This window comes from Ascaphus truei, chromosome 2 (assembly GCF_040206685.1).
Source record: "Ascaphus truei isolate aAscTru1 chromosome 2, aAscTru1.hap1, whole genome shotgun sequence".
In the NCBI taxonomy this organism is placed as follows: domain Eukaryota; kingdom Metazoa; phylum Chordata; class Amphibia; order Anura; family Ascaphidae; genus Ascaphus; species Ascaphus truei.
In genome coordinates, this window is record NC_134484.1 from 164,610,462 (window position 1) to 164,635,593 (window position 25,132).

Consider the following 25,132-nt stretch of genomic DNA (forward strand, 5'->3'; position numbering starts at 1 on the left):
CACAGCTTAGTGCATAGGCTCCATAGTCTTGCAACGGTATGTTCTCTATGTAAAAGAGAGCTGAGGAAGGATGCATAAGGTAGGCAGAAATTAGGAATATGAAAAAAAAAGATAGAAGTAAAATGAAGACAGAAAAATATTCTTTAGTCAACTAAAGACACCTACTTGTGTAATTGATTAATGGCATATTGCCTACAGATCTATTAACAAGGTCTGTTGTATTGTTATAACACTGCGCCCAGGACATACATGAAAACGAGAGGTAAGTCTCAATGTATTACTTCTTGGTAAAACATTTTATAAATAAATATGTCTGGTAAATATACTTCTAGAATATGACTGGTCGGGGGGCGATGGGCATTGGTTGTGTCATAGGTAGGGAGGGTATAGATGGAGCAGTAAGTTGTAGAGTAGGTGCAATAGGGAAAGATTTAAGCTTCCTGGGGATATTGGGAGGCGATATAACCCCTTGTATCTCTTAGCAATTTGCAAGGCTTTGCATCCCCAGACTCTTTGGCATGCTTGTGGTGGGTAGTTTGGTTAGTCTTAGGTGTTCTAGCCATTTGCCTGCCATACCGATTATGAAAGCATGCATTACACAGGCCTTTATGACCACTCTGGCTAATAAGGGGTTACAATAGCTGGATATTTGTCCCCATGTGTACATTTCAATGCAACATATTACAGACTGGCCTCTTCCCTAGGGAAGCAGGATCCATTGGGTAAAAGGGAAAATATTGCAGGTGTTATCACAGTATTTTACTCCACCTTTTAGCCAGTACCCACTAACAAGTTAGCTGGTTCTTCGCTTAAAAAGTATGTTTAGTTACATTTTAAGGAAGTAGTTATTTAACAAATATATATATTTTGGGGTAAACAGGTATAATTTTTTTATAAGTTAAAAACTGAGTGGGCCCTTTGGAAGCTACAACTGGATTTGGGACATAAAAAGGATATCCTGCTATTTTTTTTAGTTGCAGCACTTTCTATTGTAAAACAGTTGTATAATGGATTCATAATCGCTCTGTACGGATGTTTAGAGGAGGAGTTTGATACAAACGTTACGATGCAAACGCAGGCCAATAAAAGTATTTCATTTACAGAAACCATGTTTCCTAAACGATTTATTTTAATATTTTAAAATAATATTGTTTCAATAATTAATCAAATTGTATGTAGTGGTTACATATAAATAAATAAATAGCATGTTCTTGTATAGCGCTGCTAGTTTTTACGTAGTGCTTTACAGAGACATTTTGCAGGCGCAGGTTCCTGCCCTGTGGAGCTTACAATCTATGTTGTTGGTGCCTGAGATAAAGATAAAGGGAGATAAAGTGACTTGCCCAAGGTCACAAGGAGCCGACACCGGGAATTGAGCTTCAAACTCAGTGCCAGTCAGTGTCTTGACTCACTGGGCCGATCCATCTCCCATAAAACATGTTTTCCTGTCTTGGTAAAATACATTGGTGCATGAATAAAATATTGTTCTAGGTATTAAGGAATTCATCTGTTTTAAGGAAACAGGCACTTAGATATTTTCTACAATTACTACTACCCCCCAGATACAAGCACCACTACTAACCCCCAGATATAAACACCACTACTATCCCACCCCCCAAGATACAACCACCACTACTACCCCCCCAAATTAAAACACCCCCCCAGATTCAATTATCACTACCCCTGATACAATTACCACTACCCCCTAGATACAATTACTACAACCCCCAGATATAATTACTACAACTACCTCCCACCCCTGATACAATTACCACTTACCTCTAGTTGCTGCCACCACCCCAGCTGCTGCCTACATCTTCCCCTGGTCGAGGATGTTTACCAAGCCTTCCCGAGCGGAGTTTCCCCCAGAACAACTCACCGCCAGGACACCTTGCCACTTGACATATCGCTGCTCTGATCCCGATCCCCGCTAAGATGTCCACTCCGAACCCCACTCAGATGTCCACCACTGCTGCCACTCAATCTTTAATGTTCCGTGTGCGTTTGACATTTAAAGATGGAGTGGCGGAATCGCATGACTTTCAGTGGGGACAGGACATCTGAGCGAGGATCTCAGTGGCAGCAGGGATCGGAGTGGCGAGATGTCCTGGTGGTGAGTTGTGCGGTGGCAGAGCACCAGCTGAGGTTCGGACGCTGCCAAATGTCCCATTCTGCTCTTCCCACACAAGGCCTCTTCCGCCGGAAGCTGGGCCCGAGTTCTGGGTGCCAGCTTCTGGTGCGCACCGGCGGGAGAAAGAAGCCCGGCGTCGGATGCGGCAGGCAGCAACTGGGGAGAGCTGGGGCCTGGCGGCATAAACCAGAGGCCCGGCAGCTGGAAGTAAAAGTTTGGCCTGACCTCTGGTTGGGCCCAACTTGCAGTGCCAATGGCCAGGCCCCCCGCAGCCACTGGGCCCGGGACACTTTTCCCGGCTCTCCACCCCTGTCAGCGGCCCTGGCCATAGCAGTTAGTAAGGCATTGCCAAGCAATTCTTTACTAACATCTTTGGTAAGCATGGGGGGTAGTTAGTGTGAGTTATAAATGAGCACCTTTGTAGCCCTTAGAATTCAGCTTGTCATAGGTTGCCCATTGCTAACTTTCCACTTGGGCTATTAAGGGGTTAATACACTGTAATGTAAATATAGGTTAATTTAATGATCTTTTATCATGTAGTGTAGGGATTGCAGTAGCAGCCGTTATTTTAAGATAATATATCCTGAAATAAAATTGTTACCCTAACGACAATCAGATGACTAATGTGACATTGTTTTTGTATATCATTCGCTTAGTGAATAAGGTATTAGATCAGGGGATATAACGTCAGTTTTTGTTTTAGGTAGCGTCATGCTATTTAACCTGATTTAACTGGGTTTAGTGACTATCAAGAGTGTGGAAGCCATAGAGGTAACACGGAACCTCCCAAAACAACAAGAGACGGATATAACTTAGATGGTTTGTGTTTAATGCTCACACCAAGGTATTTAATGAAATAGGCAAAAAATAAATAAATGGATCTTTAAAGTCTGTAGAACTAGATTCAAAAAGTGAGGTAGCCAGGGAAAAAACAAAATAGCGGGGGGCAAAAAATGCAAGAGGAATACAAGGCAAAACAGAAGGTACCTGTAACGTCTGCAGAGCTAGATACAAGGTAATAGTAGCCAGGGAAAGCCAAAGAGCAGGGGCCAAGAGAATAGCCAGACTGCTGCTCAGGAACAAAAAAGTTGACAAGCAACAACTAGCAGACTGGGTGGGGTTTATATACCCTAATCTAAGAAAGCCGCTGGTCTCATAGGAGATTCTAGTTCCTACCAGCCGTGGGCCTGAACTTGACGCCACTGTGCACCCCACAGGTCTACAGGGTATATTGCGGGAGGGAATCTTTACATTGCCATTGACTTGAACCGCGGTTAACACCAGAATAAGAACGTTATCCTGCAACGAACCTTGGTAAATTACCCCCTTAAAGAAGATATAACCATATATTTAATATGGAAGACTTAGCCATTTCTTTTTTTAGATAAAGGTAACATCAAAGAGAGTATTCAAGAGATAAGACACGAAAAGTCACCATATTTATACTACTTGAAAATCTCCAATTTTTATATCTCATTGTATTACTTTCCTCCACTTATATAGCTTTTATTTATATATAGAAATAAGTTATTCTATCCTTCAGTTATATGCTCTTTCTATACTACTTTTATCTTCATTTTTATTTTAAGTAAAAACCCACACACTTTATGATATATTTTTTATAAAAAATATAGTTCTCTTTGCAACACATATTAGTTGTATGACCCGTACCATTAATCTATAATATTAGATTTTTAATGATTGGATAAATATACTAATATGAGGAAATGAAACAGTAATAACGCTATAAATGGTGCCGGGAATGTGACTGTGGGGGCATCTGCCCAAATGCAGAGCATTTGGAAGTTCCCCCAGACATCGCAGCGCCGAGCCCAGCAGGAGATATCCTGCCGGCCAAGGAAGCCGTTGCAGAGCTCCCGCTGCTAGGTGCTGCTCCCCTTCTGATCCTAGCGTGAAGGTGCGGCTGTGCCGGAAACACCTGGAAATGAGGCTGGGAGCCTAACCGAGCTGAAGATTTAAAAGTGCTTCTGTGCTGCAGGACTGAGTTGCTTTAGAAGCAGAGAGCAGGACTTTGGGCGGGGAACTTGAAATTGCTAAGCCGTATATTGCACCAGAGAGGTCTGGACGATCCCTACACCCATAGGAGTGGAAGCAAACCCCGGGTTAGCCTTTGAAGGGGCGCCTGGCACCTAGGATTTCCCCTGTATTCCCTGTTTTGGTGAGTGTAAGCTCAGGTGGGGATTTTGTGTTGCGTTGGCTCCAGTCAAAGAAAATACTCTTTTTTGAACTGCTTTGTCCTGTCTGGTGCCTTGATCCCAGTACCAAGTTCTGGTCTCCTGTGACATCAACCTTTACCCCAGTGGGGTCCTACCATTAGCTGACAAGTTATAAAGACTTTGAATATTGTAATTGGCACTCCTCCAATGCTGATAGGATTAATAAAATATATACACTATACATGTCCTTTTCTTTCTGTTCATGCAACATCTTTGAGAGCCATATCATGAGACTTCTCCATTATTACTTACCTTTAACGGCATAAAATTTCATACAAAAATTGTAGCTCTAGAAACAGATTTACAAGTGAAAGAAAGTGTATCTGTTTAACAGGTAAGCAAAACCATTTTGGAAACTTCCCTTTAATATATATATATACAGTTAGGTCCGGAAATAATTGGACACTATTACTAGTTTTGTTATTTCGGCTGTGTAGCAAAATAAATTCAAGTTACAGTTAAATAATGAATATGGGCTTAAAGTGCAGTCTATAAGCTTTAATTTGAGGGTATTCACATCCAAATTGGAGGAAGGCTTTAGGAATTAAATCTCTTTAATATGTAGCCCCCACTTTTTCAAGGGACCAAAAGTAATTGGACAATTGACTCAAAAGCTGTTTCATGGAGAGGTGTGGGCTATTCCTTCGTTATTTCATCATCAATTAAGCAGGTACAAGGTCTGGAGTTGATTCCAGGTGTGACTTTCGCATTTGGAAGCTGTTGCTGTGAGCCCACAACATGCGGTCAAAGGAGCTCTCAATGCAAGTGAAACAGGGCATCCTTAGGCTACAAAAATATAGAAAATCCATCAGAGAGATAGCAGGAACATTAGGAGTGGCCAAATCAACAGTTTGGTACATTCTGAGAAAAAAAGAACGCACTGGTGAGCTCTGCAACACAAAAAGGCCTGGACGTCCACGGAAGACAACAGTGGTGGATGATCGTAGGATCCTTTCTATGGTAAAGAAAAACCCCTTCACAACATCCAGCCAAGTGAAGAACACTCTCCAGGAGGTAGGCATATCATTATCCAAGTCTACCATAAAGAGAAGACTTCACGAGAGAAAATACAGAGGGTTCACCACAAGGTGAAAACCATTCCTAAGCCTCAAGAATAGAAAGGCCAGATTAGACTTTGCCAAACAATATCTAAAAAAGCCAGCCCAATTCTGGAACAGCATTCTTTGGACAGATGAAACTAAGATCAACCTATACCTGAATGATGGGAAGAAAAAAGTATGGAGAAGGCTTGGAACGGCTCATGATCCGAAGCATACCACATCATCTGTAAAACACGGTGGAGGTAGTGTGATGGCATGGGCATGCATGGCTTACAATGGCACTGGGTCACTAGTGTTGTTTGATGATGTGACAGAAGACAGAAGCAGCCGGATGAATTCTGATGTGAATAGGGATATATTGTCTGCTCAGATTCAGCCAAATTCAGCGAAGTTGATTGGACAGCGCTTCACTTTACAGATGGACAATGACCCAAAACATACTGCGAAAGCAACCCAGGAATTTTTTAAGGCAAAGAAGTGGAATATTCTGCAATGGCTGAGTCAATCACCGGATCTCAACCCGATCGAGCATGCATTTCCCTTGCTGAAGACAAAATTTAAGGCAGAAAGACTCACGAACAAACAACAACTGAAGACAGCAGCAGTAAAGGCCTGGCAAAGCATCGCAAAGGAGGAAACCGGCATTGGTGAAGTCCATACATTCCAGACTTCAAGCAGTCATTGCCTCCAAAGGATTCTCGACAAAGTATTAAAAATGAACATTTTATTTATGATTGTGTTTATTTGTCCAATTACATTTGGACCCCTGAAATAAGGGGACTGTGTTTGAAAATGGTTGCAATTCCTAAACGTTTTATACAATATTTTTGTTCAACCCCTTGAATTAAAGCTGAAAGTCTGCACTTCTATTGCATCTTGGTTGTTTCATTTCTAATCCATTGTGGTGGCGTACAGAGCCAAAATTATGAAAATTGTGTCAGTGTCCAATTATTTCCGGACCTAACTGTATATATAAGGGTTACGCGATAGGACTGTTCACCCAGGACTCTGGGAGAAACAAACAGCACTATACGGACAGGAGCTGTGGAACCATGAGAGGTATCGCGATTGTGCCGGGGGACTACTGTGTGGACGCACATCTCTGAAGTGTACCCGGATCCAGAATTGGATGCACAGCATACGCCGCTCACCACGAGGTTTCAGCTTTCCATCTGAGGAATACCAGTGGCTACCCAGATGAACCTTGTACTTTGTACAGATCCTATGCGCATGTTCTATCTACTTTTGTGAGTGGCCTAATTTTATCTCGTTTTTATTAGATTATTGTACCTGTTCATGCTATGGAGGCTGCGTCCTCCTTTTATTTGTTTTATATACAGTATGTATCCTCTGTTATATTAAATGAATATTGTAACAGTGTCCAATTATTAGTTTTATATAACCCAGTGCTGCTGAATAAACTTACATTTTTCCCCAATAAATCTATCAAAGACACTTGTCAGAAAGGAGATGTTGCGCAACAGGGGATAACGAAAACGAAACAATCTAAAGGCTTGGTTTCTGCCTGTGTCCTTAATTAATGAAAACAATTTTTTTTAAAAGCAAAATACGACCGAGTGATAGCAAAAGAAGCCTTTAAGAAGACCAGTCATCTGGGCAGAAGCACACTATTGAAAATGAAGGGCAGAAAATCCATCAATTGTTTGTGTGTTATTTTTTATATAGCAGTGAAGACGATTAAGCGCAAATGAATTCACAACCTCATATCTAACAAAATCATTAAGTAAATATACTTTCCAGCCCCTCGATTTGACGCAGCACCAAAAGATCAGACTGAGCAAAAAGTCTGTACTATTGTATAGGTAACAGTGTTTCTCCCACCCGGTGGGAGATTTGTCCATTACTACGGTTTATGTGCATATACCTGCTGGTAACAGGAGGGCTGAGTCATCTGCTGGTGGTAGTGGGGACACAGGACTAGGCTTCTGGGGTTCATACCCCACATATCTCTTTAGCAGTGCAGCGCATCTATCTGCCGTAGACTCCAGGAACTGAAGGTGATCTCCTACGGTTGAACTATTACCGCTCCCCGCAGTTAGTGTCACACACCAGGCAGGAGGTGGTTAACAACAGGAAAGGTTTATTGTCTTCACTGTAGAGCACAGTTACACGACAGGCTTCTGCCTGATGCAGTACTCTCAGCTCTCACTGAAGGATGGTCCCTGGACCGCCACTACAGGCCAAGGGCACCCGCAGCCATCTTAGCTCTTCCCCACCTCCCTAGCAGAGGCAGAGGTATGGTCCACACTCACTCTCCCCTGGAGGGGGAGGGAACACTAACAATTTAGGGCGGAACTGCCCTTAAGTACTGCCAGGAGGAGGGCACAGGTCTGGCTCATGATTGGTCATGCCCAGGCCTGATGTCACCGTCACCCGCTGTCACTCAAGTGCAGCTCCTCAGAGGGGGAAAACCCCATATCAACTACTAGCAACCTGATTGTACAGGATTTACTGCCAGCCCAAGGGCAGAATAGTAGCCATCAGGTGACCTGGCTACATATCCAAAGTAGAAATTATTGGGACGTGAAAATCTTTCTGAGATGTAATTAGGTGGATCAGAGTCTTCTCTGTGGTGGATGACATCACTTAATTTACAGTAGAGGATAAGTCCTCTGCATATATTGGAAGAATAAAAGATAACGAAGAATACATAGTATAAAACCTTTTACTGTATATAAAAAAGGATAAAACTCATACATACAACTCACAAATAAAGGTGAGCAAAATGGCTTTAGGGCGTATAAAGGAAATAGACTATGAGTAGTATCTCATTCAGAAGGTTATGATCAGAGCAGGAACAAGTGATAGATTAGAAATCTTAAATCCAGCTGAGAACAAAAAAGAAATGCTTACTTCTTTTATCACAGAATTCAATGTATCCTAGATGCGTTTAGGATAAAGAAAGTCTTAAACAAACATTGGGAGATATTAAGACAAGATATTCTTCTTAGAGAAGTGCTACCCCAAAACCAGAAGTAATATTCATCAGTCCACCAGGATATTGAGGGAGAAAGGCCCAATGTGTGTGTATTTATACTGTATATATATATATATATATATCTATATATATATATATATATATATATATACTAGCTGAGAGACCCGGCGTTGCCCGGGATGTAAATGCGTAATAGATAGTATTATTTATAAATCGTGGAACAAAAGGTGACTGTTTGTTGTAAAGGTTGGATAATAATATTGAAAAGAAAGATGGAAGAAAATGTAATACGATGTTGTATAAAAATGGTTTATTGTAACCACATCACAGTACAATGTATATTTTGGTGCCATAAGTGATGTAAAAATCTGAGTCGTGTGTCCTGCTAGGGTGTGAGGCGGCGGGTGGCGCGTGGGTTGTGAGTGCTGTCTGCGAGTGGGGGTCCTGCTAGGGTGTGAGGCGGCGGGTGGTGCGTGGGTTGTGAGTGCTGTCTGTGAGTGGGGGTCCTGCTAGGGTGTGAGGCGGCGGGTGGCGCGTGGGTTGTGAGTGCTGTCTGTGAGTGGGGGTCCTGCAAGGGTGTGAGGCGGCGGCTGGCGCGTGGGTTGTGAGTGCTGTCTGTGAGTGGGGGTCCTGCTAGGGTGTGAGGCGGTGGGTCAGTGATGTCGGTGCGTAGGGGCGGGAGGCAGCAGGTGTGTGTGGCGGCAGGTATGTGTCGAGTGTGGCGGGTGTCTGTTGAGTGCGTGCAGCGGCTGTGAGGCGGTGGGTGAAAGGCAGAGGCGGCCGGAGTAAGGGCGGGTGAAAGGCAGAGGCGGGGGTTGGGAGGCGGTAAGGCGGGCATGAAGGCGAAGGGCGGCGGGAAGGGGAGGAGGGGGTGGTGGAGGGGGGCAAGGGGTGGAGGAGGGGGGCAAGGGGTGGAGGAGGGGGGCAAGGGGTGGAGGAGGGGGGCAAGGGGTGGAGGAGGGGGGCAAGGGGTGGAGGAGGGGGGCAAGGGTTAGAGGAGGGGGGGGAAGGGTTAGAGGAGGGGGGGGAAGGGTTAGAGGAGGGGGGGGAAGGGTTAGAGGAGGGGGGGGGGAAGGGTTAGAGGAGGGGGTGGAAGTGTGGGAGGGGGTGGGAGGGGAAAGGGGAAAAAGAGGTGGAGGGGGGGGAAGAGGAGCGGAGGGGGGGGTGGAAAGGGGAGCGGAGGGGGGGGGAAGGGGGGTGATGGAGGGGAGGTGTGGAGGGGGGGGAGATAAATGGGGAGGTGAAGGGGGGTGGAAGGGAGAAGTGGAGTGAGGGGAGGTGAGGGGAGGTGATCGGGGGTGAGGGGTGGGTGAGGGGAGGTGAAGGCCGCTCACTCACCCGTCCGGCAGGTCCCACGTGGATCTGAGGCGGGAGGCAGCGTGTTGTGGCCGCTCCCCCGCTGTGTCCCGGGCGCTCACTCGCTCCCCCGCTGTGTCCCGGGCGCTCACTCGCTCCCCCGCTGACTGTAGCGGCGCCGGGGGGGGGGGGTATCGGGGAGACACTGACACTGGAGGGGAGGGGGGGTGGAGGGGAGGTGAAGGGGGGGTGGAGGAGAGGTGAAGGGGGGTGAAGGCCGCTCACTCACCCATCCGGCAGGTCCCACGTGGATCTGAGGCGGGAGGCAGCGTGTTGTGGCCGCTCCCCCGCTGTGTCCCGGGCGCCGCCATCTTGGGTACTCGGCGCCGCGAGGCAGCCTGCCTGGCCACTGGCTGTTCCCCCGCCGGGGAGGGGTGAGTTGTAGCGCCGGGGAGGGGGGGCATGTATATGTGTGGGGGGGGGGGAGAGGTGGGAGATATAGAGGGGGGTCTCGCACGGCCGCTGACACTGGGTGGGGGGGGGGCGCTGAAGGGGTAATAATAGTGTGTGTGTCCCGCTGACTGTAGCGGCGCCGGGAGAGGGGGGGGCGGGGTGAAAGCGCGGGAGACACGGGGAGAGGAGGAGGTGCGCGCAGGTGCTGCTAACACTGTGAGCTCCGCTAATGTAGGTAACACCCCCCCTACACACGTGTGTGTGTGTGTGTGTGTGTGTGTGTGTGTGTGTGTGTGTGTGTGTGTGTCTGTCACTGTGTGTGTGTGTGTGTGTCCCTGTGTCCCTGTGTGTGTGTGTGTCCCCCTGTGTGTGTGTGTGTGTGTCCCTGTGTGTGTTTGTGTCCCTGTGTGTGTGTCCCTGTGTGTGTGTGTGTCCCTGTGTGTGTGTGTCCCTGTGTGTGTGTGTCCCTGTGTGTCCTTTGGCCCATCACTCCGCCTCAGGCCAATGAGAGGTGTGCGGGGGCGGGCGGGCCAAGGGACCAATGAGATTTCCCCTAGGGACACCGGACATCCAGGCAGGCATGCATGCATGCAGGCAGGCAAACATACAGTGCTTTCACTAATATAGTATAAGATATATGTGTGTAGCCCTGTGTAAAATTGGGTTACATGCCTTCTCATTCTGTGCTGTAATTCCTGTTAAGAGGGCAAGTTTGCCAGAAGTCATAATGGAGGTTTGTCCTCAACCTCCTTGTGATGTGTAAGGTGTGGCAAAGGAAGTGACAGCATGCTCTGTGTCCACTGTTAGTGACACAGGGGTGGGTCTTCTGGAACCTATATATATTACGCATCACTTCCTAAAGTTAGTGGTTCAAGTGTGTTCATCCAGAGTTCAAGTGTCTGGTGCAAGAGCTGTGAGTCTGGGCAGCTCAAGTAGCAGAGTGACAAGCTGACACCACTCTGTGTCCAGGGCTCTGGCACAGATGGTGGCCCTCCCTTAGGGGAGAGGTGGCAGAATATACCTGGCTGATTAAAGAGTCAGAAGGGACCTTCCTTATGATGTACAGCTATATGATGTGCGGCTAAGTGTCGGCCGCTATGATGGGCAGTCTGCCATGTACCATGCAAATAAAGATGCCCTTAATTAAAAGACCATTCTTGCCTGAGACTGGAGTTATTCAGGAAGAAGATGCACCCAGGAGTTCTCTTCCAGAAACTCCTCCCTGCTATCGTGGGGATCTGGAAGGGATGGAGGCGCTGTACCCACTGTGAGTAGAACTCAGCACTACCTCATATGCCTGTCATGGTGAAATCCCCACTACCAACAAGCGGGAGACTCAGGAGTCCTGTAAGCCAGCAGGTGCACAACACTACACTTTGATGTAACTGGGGGCAGATTATGCACATAGGGGCCCATATGAGATTGGGTAGGCCTCTAACCGTTACATATGTATATGTATTTGAGGTGGTAGTGTGTGTGTATTTGGGGGGAGGGGGGGAGTAATGTGTGTTTGTGTGTATTTGGGGGGTAGTGGTAGTGTGTTTGTGCATTTGGGGGTTGTGTGTGTGTATTTGGGGGTTAGTGTGTTTGTGTGTATTTGGGGGGGTAGTATGTATGTGTGTGCGTATTTGGGGGGGAGTTGTATGTAAGTGTGTGTGTTTATATTTGGGGAGGTAGTGTGTGTATGTGTATTTGGGGGTGGTAGTGTGTGTGTGTGTGTGTGTGTGTGTGTGTGTGTGTGTGTGTGTGTGTTTAGGGGTGGTAGTGTGTGTGTATTTTGGGGTAGTGTGTGTGTATTGTGTATTTGTAAATAACAAACTTTTGCACAGAAAAACAATGGGAAAAAAACAAAATAAAAGGGCATATTATTTGAAATGCATTTTATTCTCCCACATAAATTTTCCTTTTCACTAATTCTGATTAAAGTAAGTTTGTTGTAATGCTTATACAGTATATACCTATTAGTGTGTGTACAGTATGTGTATGTGTTCGGAATATTTTGGACAAAGATTTATTTTTTTATAAAATGGCTCTTCCTTGAAAGGTTGCAGACTCCTGCGCTATGGTAATGAAGGGGATAACTCCTGCCGCTACCCACCCACGAGGCATAACCACCTACCCTGGACCAACTACCTCATTCACCCACCCCCTCTACCCCCCCAAAAAATTAACATACTACTACCCAAACCCTCTACTCCCAACAACCCCTCCCTTCCCTCCCATGCTTCCATCCCTTTAAGATGACATCACTTCAGAAAAAAGAAATGGAAGCCATCACATGGTACACCAAACAATCAGATTGATAGATATACCATGTGATGCCTTTCCTTTTTGGCGTGATGTGACATCATCAAAAAGGGAGGGAAGATAGCTAATCAAGTAGCATGCCTCCTATTTTGATGATGTCACATAACTCCAAAGAAGGAAAGGCATCACATGGTACTGTATATCTACTAATCCGATTGATTGCTGTACCATGTGATGACTTCCATTTTTTTTCTGAAGTGACATCTTAAAGAGATGGAAGAATATGCTACCTGATTGGCTGGCTTCCCTCCCTTTAAGATGACATCACATCCTTTAAAAAAAATGGAAGCTGTCACATGGTACACCAACCAATCTGATTTATAAGGCCTGTCATGCCTCATTTGAGCCCAATTAGCCATTGTATCAACATCTCCGGGATCCTTTGGATTAGAAGAATGAAGAAAAAAAGGAAGCGAAGAAAGAACTCACCGGAGACATCTCTGCAATCAACAGGGGATCATGGAATTCTGCGCATCAGGCTGTTGTGTAACATTGTGTCGCAGGAAGTGACAGGACAACAGTTGGTGCTGCAGTGAATCCCAGCAAAGATAAAAAACACATTGATTGTATTTTATTTAATTGTGTATTTTTTTTAGGTTGCCCATTGACTGGCAATGTGTTACTTATGCCCCTTTCAGGGTATAGATAAATACATTGACAATCAATGCATTTTTTTTGCAAATATTTGGTTTTATTTAATTGTAATGTATTTTGTGTTCTTTTTTAGCTTGCCCTTTCATTGCTTTTGTGGTAATCCATGTCCATATTGTGGATATGGTTTACCACAGTCACAATCAATGGGTATAGGGAGTGGGGGTTGGGGGTAGTTGTCCTGGGGAGTGTGGTTAGGCCTCCCGGGTGAGTAGTGGAGGAGGGGGTTTAACTCCTTAATTATCATAGCGGTTACCTTATGCTGGGTGATTAATTCTTACTGCAACCCTCCCAGGAGGCCTTAAGACCCACCCTGGGGCAACTACCACCTTCACCCACTCCCCTACAAACAACAAAGCAGTTCCTGTCATTTAACCCTTTCATTACCATAGCGGTTAGCTGCTAAGGTAATGAAACTGGCTGTAAGTTTATTTGCATTACCTAGGACTGAATCCTGGGGCCTCCGGAGCTGAAATGAATGTGGGTCAGCACCAGAAATCCTTTAGGGGGCGAGATAAGAATGCGAGTGTTTAAGGTGTGATATGTACATCGGAGTTCAGTGAATAGCAGTTGCTAGCAATAAATGCGAGTTTGGCCAGTTTTTCTGCTACCGCACGGGTTGTAATAGCAAGTGCCTTAATGCTCGTTAGAAAGCCGTTTTGAAGTGATTTTGCTATGTTATCGGAGCTTTGTGAATAGGTACACATGCAAAATCGCTTGAAAAGGGCACTTAACCAGTGTTAAGGCACGTATCGAAGTTTAGTGAATAGGCCCCATAGTATCTCACGACACTTTAAAGCTAAGCACAACTCTGATTCTAAGGGAATGTTGTATATTGAGATTGATCATATACCGACATAAGAGGGGGGAAATACAAGCAAAACCCTGTCACAGAAACAGACCTTTTGGATTTTCAAATTTAAGCCCTTGGGTCCAGAAGGGCTAAATATTAATATAGACCTTAATTGTTTTCAGCTAGATTAAATGCATGTTGATGTAAGCATTTGCATGTGTGAACATTTTTTGTCTTAGATCGTATATGTGTGAATCCCCCTATCCTCATTCTCAAGATAAACCACTCCTATACATTTGTATAGGGTACATTCACATGTATATTCTGTGTGCAATATGTTATTTGCATCTGATACATTTAGATCTTGTAATATAGATATGATCAAAGTGTGTGTAATAAGGAATTTGTCGCTTTCCCCTTTTCACAATGTACTTAATTTCAGTATTACCATTTTCATTATTATCATTTGTCTAATTAGACATTATGTCATAGACATTCTGTCCAGACATGTGTATACATACTGTTTTAATAATGTACTATATGTAAATATTACATCTGTTACTTGTCAAATATTTATGTATTTTTTATAAGATGTCTGTTTTTATGATGTATTTTATATAACTATTATATCTGGTAGTTGCTAGAAATTCTTTTAGATATGCCATAGAGATAGTTACTTTACAGCCTTAAATTGGAACTAAGGGCCTCATGCAGTAAGCCCGCCAAATTTGCATTTGCTATTCAGTAAGCACCGATAAGTGTCCAAAATCGGCATTTTGTCTTCCCGATAAGAATTTATCGGCAGGCGGCTGCCGATAACCCACTTATTGGCACTGTTCGCCACTTTTTCAAATCGGCTGTATTCTAGTAGCCCCGATAAACTTATCGGTGCATGATCGGCACTCTAAAATTGAGATTTCTACGGCAATTTGTCCCGCCAACTAAAGTTGGCAAGTTGGAGGGGAGAAGGTTCGGCAAGCTTGCCGGGACGGCACTTAGAAAAAATAGCTCATGTCTACATCAATGGAGTCAATGGAGCGGGGACGTATAACTTTATAGGAGTGTTTACGTTCTATTGCTCATAATAAAAATGTGCTTGGCATTACAGTGTCGATGTGATTCATTTCATCGTGTCACCGCTTACGTTTATTATTGGCAGAACATTGTACATTGTACATTGTACATTGTGCCTATTACCTGAAAACTAGAAATCAGCTAAAAGACAAGTGCCGTGAATATGAACTGGAATATGTGGACTAGGATGTCGAGGACATGGTTGCCGCAATCACAGCTCATGATGCCGTGCTTGCAGAGTCTCAGGATACGACTCAGCTTGCCCTGGTACAGCCGCCCGGAGATCAGGGACTGAACCCAGTGCCGGAGCGGCAGGATCCCGGGGAAGGGACAAGTGCACCTCCCGGGACAAGTGCGACGAGAGGGGCACTGATGGCTATGGCCACCAGTCGTTTACCTCTGAAATGTTGGCACTGATTACAACATGGGGAGACCGAGGGACAGCGGAGGAGCGGCTAAAGTTTATCTCAATGGCAGTGAACAGACCCGCTTATTGCACGCCGGTCCAAACCCGCAAAGATGAACTCCAACTGGACAAACACAGTCTCACCAAGTACGTGGAAGGCACTGATCGGATCGACATGTTTTTAATGAACTTTGAAATGCAGTGCCGGCGGTACAAGGTGCTTCCCGAGCATAGGGTTGCACGCTTGAACCCGCTACTCTCCGGCTTGGCTAAGCAGACCTTGATGGCGCTTACAGAGGAGTTTGCTGACGACTATGACCACCTGAAAGAACTTTTGCTATTTCAGCACGGTTTTAACCCGGAAGCTTACCGGAGTAAGTTCCGGCTGGAGGAGAGGCACCCTCAGGAGACCCATGTCACTTATGTGACCCGCATGGCTTTGTACGGGTTACACTGGGTGGAGGGCTCTGAGGCCAGGACTTACCAACGCCTGCTGGACCTCATCTTTCAGGAGCAGCTCATGCAGCAGTGCCCGCCGGCGGTGAGGGCTTTTGTGTATGATAAAAAGCCCAAGACCTACACCGAGGCGGCGCGGATGGCAGATGACTATGTGGTCAGCCATTCCCAGATGACCACCAAGGCACCCGCCAAAGCGGCGATCGCGCCGGTACCGGCCAAGAAAGCTGTGAGTACCCCCCAGTGGACCCAAAAGCCGCCTTCGGGCAGCAGGTCACAGAAGGCGGGAGAGCTCCGGCATGAGCGCCGGTGCTACAATTGCAACAGCACTGGTCACCTCAGACCAGATTGCCCAGAACCCCTGCGTTCTAACGGACCCTATCGAGGGCAACGCACCCCAGCTGCGAAGCCGGTAGCCCGCGTGCGGGTGGCTTCCACCAAAGAACCAGGGCCGGTCATGGAAACAACTCCCAGCGAGACGTCCCATGTCACCCCTATCCCGGTTTCATCGGTGCCTACAGCCAGGAGCAGAGGACATCTCAGCGCAGACCTGCAGCAGACGGACGGCCGGAGAAAACATCTTACCCCGGTCACAGTCGGCTTGCTGGATTCAGGAGCTGCAGTGACCCTGTTCCGACCTGATATGGTCCGGCCAGAGGAATTGCTCCCAGGCCCTGGGATGCAGACCACTGTGGCCGACGGAGAGCCACGTTTCCTGCAGGTGGCCCGCATCTTTTTGGAATGGGGGGTGGGCAAGGGTGTGCGGGAGGTGGGGATTTTACCCGGTTTGGATGCCGACATTCTTTTGGGCAACGACCTGGCACCGATGACCTGCACCTACGACCGTGTGCCCCAGCCCGCTGCAGTAGCGGCGGTTACCAGGAGCCAGACCGCGGCAATGCCGCCGGCGGCCACTCCAGTCCCCCAGCCTTTGGGACCAATGTTAGCGGAGGGCAAAGAGGAGCCCGGGGAGGTAAGCCAGGATCAGTTGCAACCGCAGGCTGACTTACTGTTCCCCCTTACCTTGTTTCCTTCCCCTGACAATGACATGACTAGGGGTGGCCAGACTTAGGAGCCCAGTTTAGGGAGGCAGTGAAGGCAGACCCTACCCTGGCCGGCGTGAGACTTCAGGCATCCGAATCTCAGGCAGGGGAGGGCACTGAGCGCTGCCTATGGTGTAAGGGACTCCTATACAGAGAAGAAGGGAACCCGGGGATAGAGAAGGGATTGACCGGTAAGCGACAGCTAGTAGTGCCCCAGGGGTACCGACAGCAATTGTTACGGGTAGCTCACTCTATTCCGTTAGCGTGACATCAGGGGGTCACCAGAACGCGAGCCCGGTTATTGCAGCGTTACTACTGGCCGGGGGCCTACCGAGATGCGAGCAATTTCTGCCGCTCTTGTGATGCCTGCCAGCGAGTATGTAAGGCGGGCGACCGTGTGAAGGCACCCCTGAAACCCCTACCGATAATAGGGGAACCCTTCCAGAAGGTAGTGATGGACCTGATAGGACCCCTCATGATTCCTAGCAGGTCAGGGAAGCGCTACATCCTCACAGTGGTGGATTTTGCCACCCGGTACCCTGAGGCGGTAGCGCTTGGCACCATAAGTGCCAAGACAGTGGCAGCAGCTTTGCTGAACATTTTTGCTAGGGTAGGTTTCCCTAGTGAGATCCTAACCGATCAGGGGTCGCAGTTCATGAGTGAACTGTTACATTGTCTCTGGGATGCCTGCGGTGTACAGCACCGGCGCACTACCCCTTACCATCCCCAGACAAACGGATTATGTGAGAGGTTTAACGGGACCCTGAAGCAGATGCTTCGGACCTTTATAGAGGCGGAGGGGAAAGACTGGGAGATTCACCTGCAGCACTTGCTGTTTGCCTACCGAGAGGTACCGCAAGAATATGCAGGCTTCTCCCCCTTCGAGCTACTATATGGCCGCAGGGTACGTGGACCTCTGGACCTATTTGTGAGGGATGGGAAGGGGAGACTACCGCTACTGATGCTTCAGTGATCCAGTATGTGGTAGATCTCAGAGACCGGTTAGAGATACTCATGGGGGTGGCCCAGGACCACCTCAGGGCTGCTCAGACCAAGCAAAAGCAATGGTATGACCAGCAGGCCCGTAGCAGAGAATTCATCCCAGGACAGCAGGTACTTGTTCTCAAACCCACTCGGGAGAACAAGCTGATGGCTGCCTGGTCGGGACCGTACTCAGTTATCCGAAAGGTGAATGAGTGCAACTATGTTGTACAGGTAGCGCCTGAGAGGCACAAAACCTACCACATCAACATGTTGAAAGAGTACAGAGCACCGAGTATGAGAGCAGTGCTGGCCATTTGTAGCCCCCTGCTGGAAGATCCGGCAAGCAATGCTCTGCCTGATCTCCTAGGGGAGGCAAGGCAGGGAAACACTGTAGAGCAGGTAGAGATAGGGGCACAGTTGAGTGCTAGGCAGAAGGGAGAAGCCAGGGACATGCTAGCTCAGTATAGCGCCCTCTTCACTGACATGCCAGGGACCACACATCTCACAAAACACCCAGTACACACAGGGGACCTGCAACCTCTGCATAAGCACGCTTATAGAGTGTCAGCAGAGGTCAAGACTAGTATGGAGAGAGAGATTGAGGAGATGCTGACCCTAGGGGTAATTACTCCGTCCCAGAGCCCTTGGGCAAGTCCAGTAGTCCTAGTTCCTAAAAAGGACAAGACCACCAGGTTTTGTGTGGACTACCGGTTGCTCAACGCTGGGACGGTGTCAGATGCTTACCCATGCCCCGCATGGATGAGTTACTAGATGAACTTGCGGGGGCAAAGTATCTGACCACCATGGATTTGAGCAAAGGCTATTGGCAAATCCCACTGACCCTGGAGGCTAGGGAGAAGTCAGCATTCATCACTCCAAGTGGCCTCTATGAGTTCTTAGTGATGCCATTTGGGATGAAGAATGCCCCGGCTACCTTTCAACGCCTGGTCAATAGGTTACTGGAAGGGATGCAGAGCTATGCCAGGGCGTACTTAGATGACATTGCTGTCTTTAGTAGTTCCTGGGAATCCCACATAGGACATGTGTCTGCGTTGCTGCGTAGAATCAGGGAGGCTGGGCTTACCTTAAAACCCACTAAGTGTATGGTAGGGATGGCAGAAGTCCTGTACTTAGGGCACAGGGTGGGTGGAGGGCATCTCAAGCCAGAGCCAGCCAAGGTAGAAGCCATAGTTGAGTGGCCTGTTCCAAAAACCAAGAAACAGGTCATGGCATTTTTGGGCACCGCAGGGTACTATAGGAAATTTGTCCCACAGTACAGCGCCCTGGCCAAACCCCTGACTGATCTGACAAAGAAGCAACTGCCTGTGCTTATTACCTGGTCTCCTGCCTGTGAAACTGCTTTCCAGGCCCTGAAAACTGCGCTTGCTGGAGCCCCTATACTGGCTGCCCACTATACCAAGCATTTTCTTATACAAACTGATGCCTCAGACTTTGGTGTGGGGGCTGTGTTAAGCCAGGTGGGGGACGATGGCAAAGAGCACCCTGTAGTGTATCTAAGTCGCAAACTGCTCCCCAGGGAAGTGGCTTATGCCACCATTGAGAAGGAGTGCTTGGCCATTGTGTGGGCACTCAAAAAGCTTCAACCATATGTATATGGGAGGGCTTTCACGGTCCTCACAGACCACAATCCCCTGAGTTGGCTACAGAGGGTATCAGGGGAGAATGCCAAGTTGCTGAGATGGAGCTTGGCTTTGCAAGAATTTGAATTTACCATTCAACACAAAAAGGGCAGTGAAACAGCAATGCTGATGGACTTTAATGCCAGGACTATCCCTCTGAGACTGAGTTCATTAATGGTGCCAGCAGTGCCCCACTCCCCGTTAGGGCCAGTGGGCCACAGGACACTCATTAAGAAGGGGAGGTGTAGAGGGAGAAAGGGGGTGGCCCGGGATTAAAGGGGTTACACCCCATTTGGCCATCCCCTGACTTCACCCGGGAGTCAAAGGGTTAACTGGGCTAAGACCCAGAACAGTGATTTAACCCCTGTAATGACAAGTACATGTGTATTCCCCTGTTTCCCCTGTTTTATTGTAACAACTGGTCTGCAGCCCCCACACACTGGGATCCATCCGGGAGCACAAGGGTTAATGGTTGTATAGTGATTTTCCCGCCTTTTCAGGCACCATTTTGCAGGTTCCCATAGGCCGCCATTAGGGCTCAATGCTTCTTAATGGTGAATCTTGCTGTGGAGTCCGGTTCCTGAGAAGACCAGCAGATGGTGTCCGAGAGGGAGAGTGGCGGTTTCCCATTGAAAGTCTATGGGCTCATTGACTTCAATGGAGAAACCCTCGAAAGAGCTTCCCAGGAACAAATTGGCTGCCGTCCAAACCGCTTAACCGCAAAGCGGATACATTTTCAATAGGAGAGCTTTGATCACTTACAAGTCAAGTTCAACGACAAGTGGCGTGGGAATAAACAGTTCTAGGGCCCCTAGGAATAAAATTCTTTCTGTCCCTAGTTCCTAGACCTCCCCCCAAAGACCACAACTGGGTCCCCGTATCCTGGACCCCCGATAAGGGTCGAACCCATAAGAGCGGGCCGCGCCATAGGTTCCAATGGCAGCGGCCGAACCGGCTCAGGAAAACAGCTAAGTGTGAAAAGCTGAATTTTGGTATTCCATAGCTCCGGTTCCGGAGGGTCCAGAAAGTCGGGGTTTGGGGTATCTGTAGCCACTGCTCCGGCATCGCGGCAGAACCATCCTTGACCCTCTGAGACCAACCCGACGGAGTATGGACCCTCTTGAAAGTTCGGGATTTTTCCCATAGACTCCAATGGCGGCCAAACCCCATTGACCGGCTACGGCGGAAAACTCCCATTGACTTCAACGGTCGCATCGCCCCATTGAAAGTCTATGGCGGGGATTCCCATAGCCGCCAACGGCGGCGGTTTGCCATTGAAAGTCTATGGCGGCGAAGCCCGTTGTTTTCAATGGGGATTTAGTGAAAACCTGTGATTTCTTGTAGCGGAGATTTTTGTATTAAAATGAAAAATGATTTAAGGTGCATTTGTGTAACTCTGGTTCCCAAGGTCGTAGCATGTCGCTTTTTGGACCATACGGTGTCCCAGTTCCGACATTGAGAACTGGGAAGTTTGGACCTGCTGGACCCAGCGGAACCGGATATTTTAATACGTTTATGTTTTATGTGTAATACTGTATCCCAAGGTATGGATAGAACCCAGAGGAAATTCGTTTGCATACCAGGATAGCAGATGGCCCTAGAGGCGACCCAATGTCTAGGACTTAAGTATTGTTCAAAGGGTTTTGTCACCCTCCCTGTTTATTTGAGGGCGGAGAAGGCTCAACCCAGAGCGGTTTTTAAGTGTCCCATTTAACACCTTCAAACAAAGATTTTCCTGCCAGAGATCCAAATGGGTAGACTGGCTGGCATTCTATTTGCATATGTGGGGCTACAGAAATGAGACCCCAGAGTTCTACTGCGCCTGTGCCAGCTAGCAGGGGGGCATGTATTAAAATGTGTTCCCACGTTAAAGATTGGCTGGAGGTAATTGAAAACCAATCACAGGTACTTAATGTTAAGGCTAGAGGGACAAAAGGTATATAAACTGCTGTCCCCCTATATCCTTCGTTCTTCGTTTGCTGATATGGTTACCTGATATCACCTGAATGATTACCTGATTGCTGAGAGAAATGCTACATCATACTTCTCATTCCCCAAACCCTAAGTAAGTGTACTTCTTGTCTGTTACTGTATTATTCGTGTGTTCACCTATCCAAAGGAATAAATATACTTTATTATATCTAAGACTCGCTTCAGTTCAGACCCAGTGATAAATATATATCATCTGTTATATATATTTATGTGACCTTATACAGCCGGCCATAATCTCACCGTGACACCGGTATCATCCTGAAGTGGGGAATGAAGAACTGATGACTCTGGAGAAAAAGTAGCAGCATGTAAAGATCCATCCTCTGATGGGGTAAAGTGGAATTGTTGTTCGCTTGCTGTACTCCGAAACTGATTTGCTTGGCTTACATTGAGAACTAGTGCTTGTAATGTCCTGTTAACATTTTGGATTACTTTAGGAACTTGGAAGATGACATTTTTAATTTGTGACATTTCTGATATTGACCTTTCATGCATCCTTTCATGCAGTGACATCATACTTTCAAGCATTGACATCATTTCTGAATGGCGACGATTTTCTTCACCCAAGATTCGTTCTTCAGAAGCTGCAATAGCTGAGTAGGTGTCACGAGCAGGAGGACTTGAATGCTGGGTTAATCCAGGAGTGTCAACATCTTCATGGTCACTTGAGAGAATTTGTCCTTGAGCGGCAACATCTGGTTCTACAAATAAATAAAGACATTATGAACTGACATGGAACTTTCATTTTTTTTAGACTATAATGATAGTTCTCATAGTGGAACACATAACATGTTTCCATAATTAATTATTTGTGTCCAATTAAAATATGATGCTTGAAGCAACAATTAAGTTTCGACTCAGTGTGAAAGAAGAATGAATTAAATTTTGTTGTAACATCACAACTCCTAGCTGATACTTGAAAACAGACACAATACATGTTGTGTCATGAAACACTACATCTCCTGTGTCAATAACTGATGAGAAGTTCATTACATTTGAAAGGCATTTATTTTGCATGGCAAATGAAATGCTTCCAATGTAAACATTATATGTCCTGCACCTCATACACTCCCCTTCCATTCTTGATGATGACCTTGATGAGACAGGTGACGAGACGTGTTCTGAGTCATGTGCCACAGGTGACACAGGAGCTGCCGGACCAACTATATAAAGAATTACATCAGAATTTCATTGTCATGTGTACATAATTAACATTAAGTATCTGTAGTGGGAGTACTTATGGCTAAATATCAGCATCCCGTAAGGAAATCACAATTCTATGGTTAGGGCAATCTGTATATTATCCATCTTAACCTAAATGTACATGTGAAACTAATCGTCACATTTCTTTTGAACACCATACAACATACATACAATGTTCATGCAGGAATGCGTTATAAAATTAACTGGTCTGTTGTACATACACTGCATATGTTGGGTATTAATATAGCTACAATAATGTACATCACTATCATGCAAGCAAAGTTGACTCTGCTTATAATTCAGTACCTAATTGTGGAAATGTGTATGAATGTTTTTAGTGATCTGTCTGAACATTTAAGAGAAGCAGGTGTAGCACTCAATGTGGCTGACACTCAGCAACACATACAGTGTGTCGCTCACAGATGGTACTGGTGTGAGAAGGTGGCGTATCTATAACATTACAATAATATATAACTGAACGAATGACTAACGTACGTTGTAATATATCGTGGACTGGTGCTTTAAAGTAGTAAGATAATTACCATTTCTAAAGACTGTGATGAACTTGTGTTCACCTTGTCAGCTTCTAACAACTGTAGTCCCTCCCCCAGCACTTGACACCACCATGACCTCTTAGCTGCTTCTCCCACCTATAAGCCCTCCCACAAGACTTGACCCAACCATGACCCTGTGATCTGGCTCTCTGCCCGACACCACCCCCTCTGTTCACCTCTATGCTGTGATTACATATTAATTGAAGCTGGTTTCACACACCGGTACATGAGCGAAATACAAATAAGAAGTGAGCTACATATGAACACAATTAAATACCATATGGTACATGTTCCTATTTATGCTCACATTATACTACATGAAGAGAAAAAAAAGAGCTTTCATAATACATAATGGAATTTGTTATTGAAAATTCTTCATGTTCGCCTTTCAATTGACAATATTCCATGCAAGACTTTATTACGCAGTAACGGCCTGTTTATATGTGTAACATAGATTATCACAAATATATATATATATATTATATGTATATATGGATCGACACATAAATGAAAAAGTGAATGATGCATTTGTGTGCACAGACACAGTATAACGAACAACACAGTGATGTTAAACATTACTGTGACAAAAAATGACTGCGGGTGTGCTTTGTGGTTATGCATGTTAACCCATTGTTTGTAAAAAGATTCGAACATACATTCAGCTTTCAACTATAGGGGAAAGATGTTGAATGCTTTGTAAACTAGAAGGTTGCAGTGTGTGTTATTTGGAAGATCATTACACACAATCCCTTCATGCAGGTCAAGTGGTGTATGTTGACTAATAATGATGTAAGCCACGATAGTTGAGCCAATACATATTTCCAAACACACAGATATAATAAAAAAACATATATATATATATATATATATATATATATATATATATATATATATATTGTGACAAACGCCCCTCTTTTGTAGCGCTGACGTCTGTCTGGGTTCTTCCCGACACAGTCTTCTAGGGTTAATTATACAACAAACAGGAACATGCAAAGTATTACATTGCTTAACTCAGGCTTCTGCCTGCTTTATTTTCATCCAAGTAAGGTACTGCAGCTTTAACATGTGTAGGTTAGAGGCACTCAGACATTTTCATTCAGCGGTTCACTTATATCAGTGTCATAGTATTTCCCACACTGTTATTTCAAGTAACAAGAAACCAAATTATATAAACAAAATCCTATCCCTTTCAGGGATCTAACTACACATCATAATCAACCTCTAACTGCTGCTGGGCCAACTAACCTGGTTCCCCAGCTTAAAACAATGCCCACTCATTTAGGGTCACTAGATACAGCATAGTCTTTTAGAAACAGCAATACATATTTGTTTGTCTTATCTGTTCGTGGTGGGAACTCGGTCCCAAGTGTCCAGGCAAATCCTCTGGTACTGTGATACTTGGAGGGGCTGTCCACCCCGAACTGGATTCCGGGGAGCAGCAACACCCCCAGTCCCCAGGCTCTAAGGAGAGAGACTGAAATGCAAACCTCTCTGCTCTAAACACCTGTGCAAGTGATTAGAAGAGCAGGTTAGGGAGAACTAGACCCATTGTAATCTGTGGTCTGGATTTTCCATCCAGCAGCCTGAGTTAATGTGAAGCTGTGGAATGGATCATTTTTAACTATTCCTGCACTTTCTGACCTAAAACGGGGCAGAAAGCTGCCTAACATCTTTGGACTATGTCACAATATATATATAAATATGTATTTTTTTGTTTTATTTTGGACAACGATATATATATATATATATATATATATATATATATATATATATATATATATAGAGAGAGAGAGAGAGAGAGAGAGAGAGAGAGAGAGAGAGAGAGACATATAAAGATATATATGTAGGTATGCTTATATTTGGAAGAAATTATAATTTGCAGCGGAAATATA